This window comes from Morus notabilis, unplaced genomic scaffold (genome assembly GCF_000414095.1).
Source record: "Morus notabilis unplaced genomic scaffold, ASM41409v2 Scaffold1206, whole genome shotgun sequence".
Classification (NCBI taxonomy): domain Eukaryota; kingdom Viridiplantae; phylum Streptophyta; class Magnoliopsida; order Rosales; family Moraceae; genus Morus; species Morus notabilis.
The window spans coordinates 217293-228034 of record NW_010364076.1 but is presented as its reverse complement, the minus strand read 5'-3'; the positions used below and the strand labels follow the sequence as shown (position 1 = coordinate 228034).

The window sequence follows — 10742 nt, the reverse complement described above, 5'->3', positions numbered from 1 at the left end:
GGGAAATAACACATTTGGGTCAAAACTAAGAAAGCCTACTAAGAAGCCCATCAGTGCCCAGCCGAGCCAAGCTAAGCCGAGCCACGTGTCAAAATCTGCTGCACTTCAGCCGCGTGGGACCCAGCTGTCCCCACACGTAGGCGCGCTTGGCGCGCACGGATCCCTCCCTCGCGCGAGTCTCCTCCGCGCGCACGTCACCTGGTTTTCTTTTCCTCTCCGCGTGGGTCCCACGTCGCAGCAGCCTCCTAATCAGTTCACGCCACGTGTCGCCACTGTCGGCCATTTTCTCTTTCTGCCTCTCAGCCTACCGACACGTATCTCTACACAATAACATTTCTTCCTCTCCGCGAATCAGCACGTGACACGTGTCCTATCCATTTGGTATTCTTCAGCAGCGTTCCGTTGGATGGTTTCAGCATTCAATCTCAGATTAAAGCCTTGTCAATCCAATTTATGGATAAAAACGCCCCTGTACATTTTATTGATGATTGCAACGTCCTTGGCATGGCCTAGAAACTCTATAAATAGGGTCATGTCAAAGTGTTTAGGTTGTTGATTTTTAGCTTAAGTTTAGACACATTTTCTTTTATTTTTTTTTTGTTCTTATTCTCATACTTTCTTTTTAGAATTTTATGATAATTATGTGCAAGTTAGGCTAGAGTTCTTTGGTGAGGTTAGAGAGAAACCTATATGTGAAGTGATCTTGAGTGGATTTTGATTCTCCATTTGTTCTCCAAAGTTTATATATTTGAGTGATTAATTTTCTTCTACCTTCTTCTAATTTCTCATATTAATATATTCTATTGTCAACTTTTATATAAATCTAGTCAAGCTCTTTTTATGTGATTGTTGGATGATACTATATATTGGTAGGTATTATTTTATGACTAGTCTGTTACTGCAATATTGCCAACGATATATTGTCACTTTTAGATTTCTCATAAGATAACTTTTCCTAATACTAAACGTAAGAATTTTACTCACTCGACATGTTCTTCAAATATATATTTTCCGATTGTTAGTTTGGGATGTGAAACTTTGAATTGAGTAATCTCAAAGATCAAAATCCATTCGGGTGAATGAAGCGTATAGGGGAATCTCGACGCCTTACCGGTTTTAATTATATAATTTTCTCCTATATTTTTCTTACACTTAAACTTCTCAACAAAAATTCCATTCTCTTTTATTTTTACTTTATTATTTATGTCCTAAAGCTTTTTTTATTTGCTAATCGTTTCTTGTTCAATTTGTCACTTCCTCGTGGGATCACCTGTCCTAATTGTGCTACAATTGACCACTTATTTTGTACACGTTTGGGTGTAACTAAATTTTGACGCCGTTGTCGGGGAGGTGCATCAAAAAAATTGTTCAGTAAATAATTAGCCAAAGAGGTAAGTACATAGTTTTTATTTATTTGTCTTTTTGTTTGACACGTTTTCTTGTTTGTATTTCTTAGTCTGAGTTAATGATTTTTCTTCTTTCGGTTGTTAGCATAGTTTTTCTTCATTAATTTGTTCGGTTCTTTTTCATCTTACCACGTTTTCAAAAAAAAAAAAAAAAGAAAAAAGGTTTCTGTTAGTTTGACTTTTCATTTACTATTATTGTTAGTTTTCGTTTTTGTAACTAATATTTGGTCCATTTTTTTTTAGCACGGTTTAAAAAAAAAAAAAAAAAAAAAAAAAAAAAAAAAAAAAACTTTCTACAGCCTTTACTTTTTTTTACATGGTCGTTTGAATCCTTTTGCCTTCTCCTTTGATTTAACTCCTCAACCTGCACCAGTTAAGACGTTAAAAAAAAAAAAAAAAAAACTCATTGCTTTGTCGTATTAGCCTGTATTTATCTGTTCTTTTGATTGTTGCTTGTTATTTTACGTCATTTTGTTTCTGGTTTAGTTGAATTATTTGGATAGCTTCTTCTTTTGGTTTTAGTAGTAGTTAATTGATTTCAATAGCCTAATTAATTTTTCATTCATAAATAGTTTTAATTTTTAGGTTGTGATTTTTAGGTTGTGACTCTTAAGTGACCAATTTAGACATTAAATTAGGACTCTTAATCTCTCATAATTTGTGTGACCTTAGGTTTTAGAATAGTATTAACTTAGGGTACTAATATCTAACATTTAACATTTCATAAAACACGTCATAAAACTTAATAAATTTTTCAAGCAATTTTGTGGAAACGTTAAAAAGTACAAACTAATGGAGTTCTGTCTAGGAGGCTGGTTCCTGTTAGCGTTCTACGCCACCAGTCTTTCTTGGGAATGTTGCTCTATCTAGGAGGTTGGTTTTTAAGGAGGCTTCGCCCCACCAATCTTTCCTGGGAGCACTCTTGGGGGTTGCAATTCGCGGTTCTATATTATTGTTTTTTTTGTTTTTTTTTTAAAATAAATAAAAAAAATAAATAATAATAAAAAAAAAAGTTAAACGTTTTAGGGTGAATGAATCGTTATAGAGACGAATCAGGGAGATTCGCAATAAGACCGGCGAACCCTAGTGAAGTTTCTTCCCACACGTCTAGTCCTCCCTCGACCCCAGCCTCATTAGCAGTTGTAAATCCATTCGCGATGGCTCAAAACGAGGAGGTCCAGCAGAAGACGTTGAACGATTATCTCCACCTTACACGTACGGCCACACCGTCATGCATAATGTTTCCTCCTAATATGCCGAATTTAGATTTCAAGCCGGGTATGATCCAACTCTTGCCGACCTTTCACAGGTTAGAGAGCGAGAATCCATACGTGCATATTAGGGAATTTGAAGAAGTGGTGGCCACTTTTCACAACCGAGCTGAAGCCGCAGACTCTGTGCGATTGAAATTCTTTCCTTTCTCTTTGAAGGACAAGGCTAAAAGCTGGTTGTATTCTCTGCGACCTAAGTCTATTGGAAGTTGGGAAGAAATGACGATAGTGTTTTTCAACAAGTATTTCCCTCACCATAAGACTAATGGTCTGAAGCGACAGATCTCGACCTTTACCCAGAAGGACAATAAAACTCTATATCAAGTTTGGGAACGGTTCAAGGATCTGTTAAATCAATATCCTCACCATGGTTACGAGAGTTGGCGCCTCATCAGTTATTTCTACGAAGGACTCACGATCCGAGAGCGCCAATTTATGGAGATGATGTGCAATGGTGAGTTTCTCCAAAAGGACCCCGAGGAGGCTTTTGAGTATCTCAACGAGTTAGCCGAAAAAGCCCACACATGGACTGGTCCAAGTGCTACTGACAGCACCAATCGGTCCCGACTAGCTAGAATCTATCAACTAAGTGAAGAGGACAATCTCAAGGCCCAAATTGAGTCTTTGACATGACAAATTGGGACCTTCAAAACCAAAGAAGGTAAAGGAATTCACATGGTTGCTAAGGCTGAGATACATGAGCCTTGCTTTGTTTGTGGAGAGGTGGAACATCTAGCTAAGGATTGCCCTTCTTACAATGAAATGAGAGGGGTTTACGAGGAGCAATGCAATGCCTTAGGATCATACAACAAACCCTTCTCTAGCACATACAATCCTGGTTGGAGGAACGATCCAAATTTCAGTTGGAGAGATTCCAACCAAGCGCAACCATCAAGAGGACAATGGAGAACTGACGAACAACTGCAACCACTAAAGGCATATTCTGCACCTCAATACAATGCGCAACAGCCAAGGAGTTCTCTTGAGAACACCTTGCAATCTTTCATGGAGGCGCAGAGTAAGACGAACTAAAAGTTTGAGTCACTGTTCACGCAAATGGTGGAAGAAAGTAAAGAGATGAAGAGTCAAATCACGAAGCTCACTAGAGCTTTGGTTGTTCAAGAACGCGGCAAGTTCCCTTCACATATGGCGCAAACCTCATGTCCTGATAATCAAAATATAAAGGAGGTGAATGCCATCACTACTCGTAGTGGTAAGATTATGGAAGAACCGTCAACAAGTGCCACCACATCGAGTAGTAAGGAAGTTGTCCCTGAAAAAGATGAGCCAATGAATGTTCCGGTAAAGGTGCCTTTTCCCCAAGCTCTGCGTCCAACTGGAAAAGTGCCGGAACACCAAAGTGAGATCCTAGAGCACTTGACTCAAGTGAAGATTAATCTTCCTTTGCTTCATGTTATCAAGCAAGTGCCTGCTTATGGTAAGGTTATCAAGGATCTATGCACTATCAAAAGGAAGCATCATGTTAAGAAGACAACATTCTTGACAGAACAGGTAAGTGCGGTGATCGACCAGAAAACACCACCCAAATATAAGGATCCCAGTTGTCCCACAATTTCCTGTTAGATTGGGACACATGAGTTCAGCCAAGCTTTGCTTGATCTAGGAGCGAGTGTTAACCTCATGCCATAATCTGTCTACTCGCAACTTGGTCTTGGAGAAATTAAGCCCACATATGTGATTCTGCAGCTGGCCGATCGATCAATCAAGAAGCCTCGGGGGATAGTTGAGGATATTTTGGTTCAAGTTGATAAGTTCTATTACCCCGTTGACTTTCTAGTCTTGGATACTCAATCCGTGGTGAGTATGGAGTCCAAGATTCCCATTATCCTCAGAAGACCTTTCCTTGCTACAACAAATGCTCTCATCAACAGAAGGAATGGTCTGATGGAGATATCTTTTGGGAACATGACTTTGGAGGTGAATGTGTTTCACATTGCAAAGCAACCACGTGATGATGACGAGTGCCACCAAACGTTTCTAATTGACACACTCATCTCGGATGAAGTTCAACTATATAGCAATTCTGATGATCTTGACGATTTCCTCTGCATTTCTGAATCTAAGAGTTCTGGTCCTTGTGAGATGGCCAACAACGTTGCCATTTTCAAAGACTCACAAGGCAGAGGAACTAAGTTTTGGCAACCACGCTCTGAAGAGCTACCTCGAGAAAAAGAAAAGCCAAAATCATCCACCGAAGAGACCCCAACATTCAAGCTGGCTCAACTGCCTGAGGATCTGAAACATGTCTTCCTGGGAGCTGGTGATACCTTTCCTGTTATCATTTCGTCTAAACTGGATGCAATCCAAGAGCAGTGGTTAGTTGACATGTTGCGTGAACACACATCGACATTAGGTTGGACGATTGCTGACATTAAGGGTATTAGCCCTTTTAATTTGCTCCCATCACATCAGCTTGGAATTCGGGGTTAATCCACGAAGGGATCCGCAAAGGACACTAAACCCGACGATGAAAGAAGTCATGAAGAATGAAGTCTTGAAGCTTCTGGATGCAGGAATCATCTATCCAGTCACTGATAGCAAGTGGGTTAGTCCAACTCAGGTAGTGCCTAAGAAGTCAGGGGTGATGGTGGTGGAGAATGAGAAAGGGGCTCTTGTTCCCACAAGGACTGTGACGGGTTGGCGCATGTGCATTGACTATCGAAAGTTGAACGCCGCCACCCGCAAGGATCACTTTCTGCTTCCATTCATTGACCAAATCCTAGAACATGTGGCTGGTCATCCTTACTATTGCTTTCTTGATGGCTACTCAGGCTATTATCAGATCGTGATCGCATTAGAGGATCAGGATAAGACTATTTTTACCTGTCCGTACTTATGCTTTTCGGCGTATGCCATTTAAGCTGTGTAATGCACCAGCCACCCTCTAGAGGTCCATGATGAGTATTTTTAGTGACATGGTCGAGAAGTGTATGGAAGTGTTCATGGATGATTTGACTGTCTTCAGCGACTCCTTCGACTCGTGCCTTCTCAACTTATAAGCTGTTTTGACAAGATGTGAAGAGAAATGCCTTGTGCTTAACTGGGAGAAGTGCCATTTTATGGTACCGTCTAGCATAGTCTTAGGGCATGTTGTTTCTGAGAGAGGGATTGAGGTTGATCAGTCTAAGATTGAGCTCATCTCCAATTTGCCCACCCCAAAGACTGTCAAAGAAGTTTGGTCATTTTTAGGGCATGCTGGTTTCTATAGGAGGTTCATACATAATTTTTTAACGATTTCTCATCCATTATGTAACCTCCTAGCCAAAGATGCCATTTTTGAGTGGACGCCTAAGTGTGAGGATGCTTTCTGAACGCTCGTGGTGAAACTAACTTCTGCCCCCATCATTCAGTCACTGATTAGAGCTTACCATTCGAGATCATGTGTGACACAAGCAACCATGCTGTTGGGGCTGTCCTAGGTTAGAGAAGGGAGGGGAAGCCCTTTGTTGTGTACTATGCTAGCCGAACTTTTAACAGCGCTCAAATGAATTATTCAACTACTGAGAAAGAGTTGCTCACTGTAGTGTTTGCACTTGACAAGTTTCGTGCATACTTGATCGGTTCACCCATCACCGTCTTCACAGATCATTCTGCCCTCAAGTATCTCATTTCCAAAAAGGATGCTAAGGCACGATTAATTCGGTGGATCTTTCTGTTGCAGGAATTTGACTTGACCATTAAAGACAAGAAAGGTGTTGAGAATGTTGTGGTAGATCACTTGTCTAGATTGGACTTTCAAGACTCTACTGATGCCCCTGCAATTCGAGATAACTTCCCTAATGAATAACTTTTCACAGTCACTAAGCTACCTTGGTATGCTCACATCGTCAATTACTTGGTGACCAGCGAACTTCCTTCTGATTGGAATGCACAAGATAAGCGCAAGTTTCTGGTCGAGGTGCGTAATTTCTTTTGGGATGATCCGTACCTATTTAAGTACTGCCCCGACCAAATCATGAGGTGTTGCATTCCTGATGACGAGATTCTTAGTGTTTTGAACTTCTGCCATAACGATGCCTGTGGTGGTCACTTCTCTGTGAAGAAGACTGCCATAAAAATCTTACAGTGTGGTCTTTATTGGTCCACTTTGTTCAAGGACACTAATGAGTTTTGTCGTTCTTGTGTGAGGTGTCAAAAGTTAAGTGCCCTGTCCCGATGCCATTTGATGCCCTTAAACCCAATCTTTGTGATAGAAATATTCGATTGTTGGGGGATAGATTTTATGAGACCTTTTCCACCTTCTTCTGGTTACCTCTACATTCTCCTTGCTGTGGATTACGTTTCTAAATGGGTAGAAGCCGTGCTGTGTCGAACCAATAATAATGCGACAGTTGTGAAGTTCTTGAAAGAGAATGTGTTATCTAGGTTTGGTACTCCGCGTGCTATCATCAGTGATCAAGGCACTCACTTCTGCAACCGATCTTTTGAAGCTCTCATGAGAAAGTATGGTGTCATTCATAAGGTTGCAACTGCCTTTCATCCACAAACCAATGGTCAAGTTAAGTTGGCGAATAGGGAGATTAAACAGATTCTTGGAAAGACGGTAAATCCTGACCGTAAGGATTGGTCTTCACGTCTTCTTGACGCTCTCTGGGCATACCGTACTGCTTACAAGTCCCTTCTTGGGATGTCTCCCTACAGGCATGTCTTTGAGAAAGCCTGTCATTTACCTATAGAGCTCGAGCATAAGGCTTACTGGGATATCAAAGCCCTGAACTTCGATCTTAGTTCTGCAGGTATTAATCGCAAGCTCCAGTTGTCAGAAATTGAGGAGTTGAGAAATGATGCTCATGACAATTTTAGGATCTACAAGGCTAAGATGAAAGCGGCACGTGACAAACAGATCCTGCGAAAGAACTTTGAGCTAAATCAGAAGGTGCATCTCTATGACTCCCGTCTGCATCTCCACCCAGGTAAGTTGAGGTCGCGGTGGACTGGTCCATTTTTGGTGAAATAAGTTTTTCCCAACGGTGCTGTCGAGGTCGAGGACCCGAGCGATGAGAGAGTATTCAGAGTCAATGGCCAGAGACTGAAGCACTACATTGAGCGTGTGAGCCAGGCTGAAGAGATCATTCTCGAGGCTCCGGTTTACTAACCTTGAGGAGTTTGTTGCCCACACTTTTGTATCATATTTTTGTTTCTTTGTTTCGTTTGGTATGTTTTGTGTGCTTTTATTTATTTTTGTGTGATTTTATATTTATTTGTGTGTTTTGGAGAATCAGTTCAGGAGGCTCGGCTTAGTTCTAATGTTCATCATCCAGGTGTTCTCTTTCGCTGTCTTCTTCATATTGCATATATTTTTAGACATTGAGGACACTGTCTGATTTTGGGTTGGGGGTGGTGAGCATATTCATGCGTGAGATTAATTTTTGTTTTGTTGTTATTTTGGGTCAAAATTTTTGCAAGATTATCTGAGTGTGATTTTAAAATGTTCGGTTTGAGTCACTTTTTGCTATCTTAATTACCAAGAAATGATTTCCAGAGTTATTTTTGAGCACATGCCAGACCTTGTGGTAAGATGGTTGTTAACACATCTAGTTGAGAAAAACTCCCGAGTTTATGTTTTTCATTTTTGGTGAGTTGTGAGAGTTGAGAAAATAACTTTTTGAACTTTCATTGATCTTTTGAGTTGGTTGATTAATTAACGGAGCACCATTGCTCGAGGGATGATTTTTGGTTAGGAATAATTTTTAGAATTGAGCCATGCGTTATAGATATTTATCATTTTTCTTATGTTTTTCTTTTAAAAAAAAGAGAAAGAAAAAAAAAGAAAACGTGCATCATTTATCATCAATGTTTACGTAGTTTGGTTGCACTCACGTCTTGTGCTGCATAGCAGCCAGTCAAAAGAATGCCTTACTATATCTGTTTCATCAAATATATGTTGTCTCTTTTTATGTGATTGTTGCATAATACTATATATTGGTAGGTATTATTTTATGAGTAGTCTGTTACTGCAATATTGCTAACGGTATATTGTCATTTTTAGATTTCTCATACGATAACTTTACTTAATACTAAACGTAAGAATTTTACTTACTCGAATACATTTTAATTCACATGTTCTTCAAATATATATTTTCCGATTGTTAGTTTGGGATGTGAAACTTTGAATTGAATAATCTCAAAGATCAAAATCCATTTGGGTGAACGAAGCATATAGGAGAATCTCGACCCCTTACCGGTTTTAATTATATAATTTTCTCTTATATTTTTCTTACACTTAAACTTCTCAACAAAAATTCCATTCTCTTTTATTTTTACTTTATTATTTATCTCCTAAAGTTTTTTTCATTTGCTAATCATTTCTTGTTCAATTTGTCACTTCCTCGTGGGATCGATCGTCCTAATTGTGCTATAAATGACCGCTTGTTTTGTACACATTTGGGCGTAACCACGACCCGTCCGATTGTGAAGCAGATGAAGAGGTGGAAGCGCTTGAACGATTCCTCCGTAGCAGTGTCGGTCCCACTCCCTTAGTGTGTTCTCCGCGCCTTCCAAAGACTTGGGATATAATTCCCTCCTCATTGACTGTCGTGGATGAATTTTTTCTAGCAAACTGTGTCGTCTGCGTGGTTCTTTTCACCTCCATCTGAGCCTGCAAAGGCAAATGAAATAAAAATGAATAAAAAAAATATAATATGTTATGTTAAATATTTTAAAATTTACATACAAATGCATGTTCCGCATCCGGATTGATAAAATTTTACCTATGATGGTGCATCTCACCCCAATTGTCAATTAATGATCTTGACTCCTAGGTCTCGGGATTTGTCTAATCAAGTTGAACGTCTTAGAATCATTATTAAGCCAAAGTGACAAAAACGTAACAAGTATGCAAATTAGTATTACCTTATCTAAATGATGCTAGGAGTATGACTTTCAACCATGGAAGCTAGACCACTTCTGACTACCGCGGTTTTGTTGATTTGTAGCAGGTTTTTTCTAACAATAATCACAGATGAATTAGTAACATACTTAATAATTAAATAAACCAATTAATAAAAAGTAAGAAAATATAATGAAATTGAACCTGAAAAGTAGAGGACATAAAACGATCACAACAAAATCCCCATTGCTCTTTGCTCCTCAAGTTTTTAGAAGGATTTTAACTGACAAAATCTTCATGTTCTGCCCCTCCCATCTTCTAGAAGTGTCTGTGCAAGGTAGTCTTCCAATCCTTATAACATTTACTAGCTTCACGGTCGACTACATCTCTAATGATGCCGTTGTCGCGGTCGTAGTCAAGGTTAAACCAATCCTGAAATACATTAAAAAATTAACAAATGAATCTTATTTATTGTATCCACAATTAAAATTGTTTAGAACAAATTTTGTTTCAAATAGATACCAGCATGTGATTTTGAATCCTCATTTTGGGCTCCTCAGGCACGTCCTTCCAGGCGTTGTAATGTGGGTCACCTATATCTCTTGTATTCAAGCTGACAACACGGTCAAAATATTTGACATTTTCGTCAATCGCCTTCCACGAACCTGTCTCGTCAAATGTAACAAGAAGCTTCCCATCTTTGTGTACTTTCTCTAATATATCTCGACTTATAGGTACTCCTCGACCAGACCGACGTCGAGATGTCAGCTCCGGAACTGTACAAAAATAAAAATAATGAAATTATTTTGTAGAGAGTTCGACAAGTAACAAGTTTTAAGAGTATGTGTAATAGTGTATACTACCTGACTGACAATGTGCCGGGAGTCTCGTCGGATTAGGTGGAGACAGTTTGAATAACGACATCCCATAAAAGCATGTAAACCCTCGTTTTGTAAATCAAATTCTAGAATATTGGGTGCGTTTGAAATTGGTTATAAAATGATTCTGTTTTTTATATGAAACTGGAAATGAAAGCGTTTTCGATCTCAAACAGAAATTATTTCTGAAAATGCGTTTGGTAGTTTTATTAAGAAATTATTTTTAGTATAAGAAAAACTGAAATCTGTTTGGTTATACAATTTTTATTTTTAATTTAAGAGTACTTTGTTAGTTCATTTAAGTCCACACCTATTTGCCAAAAAAAAGGGATCCACC

General features: G+C 39.2%; 1 non-coding gene and 1 pseudogene across 1 annotated transcript; one reads left to right on the top strand and one right to left on the bottom strand.

Annotated features, from left to right (window-relative positions):
- Positions 1-2944: 2944 nt before the first annotated feature.
- Positions 2945-3051, bottom strand: LOC112093021. Its single transcript, XR_002902878.1, has one exon. It is a non-coding gene; the product is annotated as a small nucleolar RNA R71 (small nucleolar RNA).
- Positions 3052-3733: 682 nt separating this feature from the next.
- On the top strand, positions 3734-7793 carry LOC112093012 (annotated as a pseudogene).
- The last annotated feature ends 2949 nt before the right edge of the window (positions 7794-10742 follow it).